The sequence below is a fragment of the Mus musculus genome, chromosome 8 (genome assembly GCF_000001635.26).
Source record: "Mus musculus strain C57BL/6J chromosome 8, GRCm38.p6 C57BL/6J".
Lineage (NCBI taxonomy): Eukaryota > Metazoa > Chordata > Mammalia > Rodentia > Muridae > Mus > Mus musculus.
In genome coordinates, this window is record NC_000074.6 from 51,877,833 (window position 1) to 51,881,948 (window position 4,116).

A 4,116-nucleotide genomic window follows, 5' to 3' on the forward strand; every position below is an offset into this window, starting at 1 on the left:
GGAAATGTAAATGAGCTAAATACCTAATAAAAAATGGAAAAAAAAAAGAATTTGTTCTGTTTAGATGGCAAAAGAAAAGAATAGAACCAGAGGATAAAATAGAAGTGATTAAAAAGTCAAGTTATAGAAATATACAAAAGAGTAGAAAATTTAGATTACTCAGAATCTGTATGAACTTCTGAATCAAACTCTAAAACGTTCTCATTTGTGGGGCTGGATTGATACGGGGACCAGGAATTCAAGGTCAGCCTTGGTTTTTATAAGAAGTATGAGGTCACTTGGAGTATATGATACACCACCGCCTTAAAAAAAAACAAAAATGCAGTACTGGAGAGGGATGGCACCCTCCTTAAGAGCACTTAAGAGGACCCAGTTTTTCCCCAGTACCCACAGTGTTTCAACATCTGTAACTTCACATCCAGGGTTTCAATGCTCTCTTGTGTCCTCTGTGGGGACGAGGCACACACATGGTACACACACACACACATGCAGGAAAACATAAAATAAATAAATCTTGACCACTTCACTGTGTCGGGGGAGAAAGCCCCCATCCCTCAGGCCAGGGCTAGCTCCCTCTATGCAGCCATCCGGAAACACCACAGGGCAAACAGCGTGAAGGAGATGCTTCCTCTGTTATAAATATATTATATACATCCAAAACATGACATTAAAATATTACTCCATGGTACAGAAAGTGCCAGGTTCACAGGTGTGTGCCACCATTCACATGACCTTTCACCTAGATTGTGCTAGAGCAGTGCTGGCTGGCCTGTCCCAGAACTCCTTTAGGGGTCATTGGCATCTGATGTATGTCATGGCTCTGGCCTAGACCCAGACCACCAGACTGACTGACTGTGGTGGGAGCTGATCTAAGAAAAAACACAATAAATAAAGAAAATGTATTGCAAAATAATAATAATAATAATAAAATAAAAATAAATAAAACTGTGTGGTGGGCCTTTTGTTTGAGACTAGCATGTAAGAGGCTGAAATAGGAAAATTGATCTGAGTTTGGTGCCAGCTTTATCTACATGGTGAGTTATAGGCCAGCCAGCATTATACTGAGATAAAATAAATAAAATACATAGAAATCTACTCCATACATGCATAAAAGGTAATTTTAACTTTGAAGTTCTCAGAAATAAGGCCATTATTATAATGAAGATTTGACAAGATGACTAATTAGAATTTTGTAAATTCTGAGAGTTGGAATGCTCCAAGGGACATTTTATTTTGAGTTGTCTTTTCTTCACAAGTTAGCCACTGTAGTCACCCTGTGCCTGATCTAATGCTGTGTTGGTTATGAGGTAAAACCCTTGCCATACATTATATGCAGATATATTGCTACAAACATCGTCATGTTAGTCTCGGTGATAAAACTGAGGTCTTCAGTCCTTATAGCAAGGCTTGGGGACGATCAGAAAAAGAAAAAAAAAAAACAGATTATTATATGTAAAATTATTTATTACTGTTTTATGTATATGAGTGTTTTGTATGCATGTACAGATATGAAAATACTTCTGTTGATTGCCCACAGAGGCCAGAAGAGAATATAGAGTCTCGTGAAACCAACTTAAAGATATTAAGGCTTTCTATTATTACATTGACAAGCAAGCACCTTAAAAAATAATCCAAATAAAATAGCCTTATTCTTCCTCCTCTGAAACACTGGCCAGAAGGGACACAGTATCCCTTCCCCAAATGACCAAGCCCTTCACAAGAGCTGTGCCCACTTGGTCCACCTTCTGTTGCTGGCCAGCTGGGAGCACACACCCCTCGTCATCCTAGGTGTCATTGCAGGGGCTCTTGTTGCTGACTTCCTGTCCGGCCTGGTACATTGGGGTGCTGATACGTGGGCTCTGTGGATCTGCCCATTGTCGGAAAGGCCTTCATCCAGCCGTTCCGGGAGCACCACATTGACCCCACAGCCATGACAAGGCACGACTTCATCGAGACCAATGGGAACAACTGCCTGGTCACACTGCTGCCACTGCTAAACATGGCCTACAAGTTCCGGACCCAGAGCCCAGAGACCCTGGAGGAGCTCTACCCTTGGGAATGCTTCGTCTTCTGTCTGACCATCTTTGGCACCTTCACCAACCAGATCCACAAGTGGTCACACACGTACTTAGGGCTGCCATGCTGGGTCACCGTCCTGTAGGACTGGCACGTGATCCTACAACAGAAACACCATCGCATCCACCACATGGCGGCCCACAAAACATACTTCTGTATCAACACAGGCTGGCTCAACTACCGCCTAGAGGTTATAGGCTTCTGGCGGCACCTGGAGGATCTCATCCAAGGCCTGATTGGTGAGAAGCCGAGAGCAGACGACATGAAATGGGCCCAGAAGTTCAAGTAGCATGTCTGGACTCTTGGTTGCCAACCTTGCCTAACCTGAACTGAAGCCATCTGCCAAATCCCGGCGTCTCTGAGCTCCAGTGAAGAGGAGTCCCCTGGGCTGGGCCCGGGCACCCCTAGCCCACCCCCAGTGTCACACAATACTTGAGCCACCCACTCTTCATTTTCTCTTTTTCCTTTTCTTTCCTTGGGCCTTCCAGGCCCCTGAGCTGCTCTGAGGCCAAGCCTGACTACAGACTGGAGCCCATTCCTGCTGGCCAGCACCACCCTGTGCATTTGCTCTGCATGACTGCTCCCTGGGCAGGTGTAGGGTCACAGACAACACGTGGTCTGTCTCGGTGACCCAGAGAGCCCCCAGAACACGTAAATGTCCCTGGATCATGATTCTCCCTCAACCCTGTAGACAGACCCCAGAGGTCTAGGTGGATGGGCCACCCCAGCTGCCACCCAAGGGAGGCAGAGCTGGGCAAAGGTCAGAGAGCAGCTGGCAAGGAGAGGCCACGATGCCCTGGCCATGCGCGAACACTCTCCCTTCCCCTAGTTCTCCTGTCCATGTGTCCAGCCACTTCTGAGGTGACACAGTTTTATTTTAAAGTCAGTATTTCATTATGTAGTTCAGATGAGCTAGCCTAGCCTAAAACTCACAATTCTTTTCTCTCATCTCCCAAAGATTAGAATAATAAGTGTATATCATCATACTCATCATAGTGTATAATTGTATTTTACTTAAATGTTTATGTATTTACAATTTTAGTGAAAATACTGAACTGATAATCTTGTTTGTATGATATTTCAACTTCTCAACTACTTTGAAATAATAATGTAGTGTGGGTAGGCATGGTGGCACCTTTAATCCCAGCACTTGGGAGGCAGAGGAAGGTGAATTTCTGAGTTCAAGGCCAGCCTAGTCTACAGAGTGAGTTTCAGGACAGCCAACTCTACAAAGACAAACCATGTCTCAAAACAAACAAACAAACAAACAAACAAACAACAAACAAAACAAACAAAACAAAAAAAGAAAGTATAGTGTGATTTTTTTTTTACTTCATAACTTTAAATTGGGTCATAATATTAACATTAAAATGTTTTTATGTGCAAAATATAGTTCAATTTCCAACAAAACTTTTACATTCACTATGGTTGTGTTTGTTGGTAATGGATATATGTTCAACTATTTTAAACATTAAAATGAACTTAGTTATGTTCGTATCTATGTGTTTATGAAAACAAATTAAACATATAACTGACTTGATTTGTTCAGTGAGTTATTTACATCCTCTCTCACTTCCTAATCAAGTCTAAACAGTGGGGTTCCATTAAGAAGCCTGAATACATCCATTCCTGAAGGTACCTACCCCTCTTTCTCTTCTCTTCTATCTCCATCCCTGTCCCTCTGACCCTCTCCTCCTCCTACCACCCTCCTTGACTTATTTTTTTTCTCAGCTTAAATTCGTTTACAATTTTCTACTTCAAGTGAATATATTGTGGTTATTTTCCACCCTAATTTACTTAACTCTGGCTTAAGTCATCTTCTCCCACGAGAGACCTTTCCTTCACTTTCATGTGCGTGTGTGTGTGTGTGTTTGTGTGTATTTATGTGTGTGTGTATCCTTCTACCAGGTGGGGCCTGGGGATCCTGCTTAGGCTTGGCCATAAGTCCTTTAACCACTGAGCAATAAAGGAACCTAAGTTCCTTTATTCACTTCATCTCTTGCAATGTCAAGAGATGTAAATGAATTTTGAAATTTAGTT

General features: G+C 42.6%; 1 pseudogene; it reads left to right on the top strand.

Annotated features, from left to right (window-relative positions):
- Nucleotides 614-2,939, top strand: Gm6458 (predicted gene 6458; annotated as a pseudogene).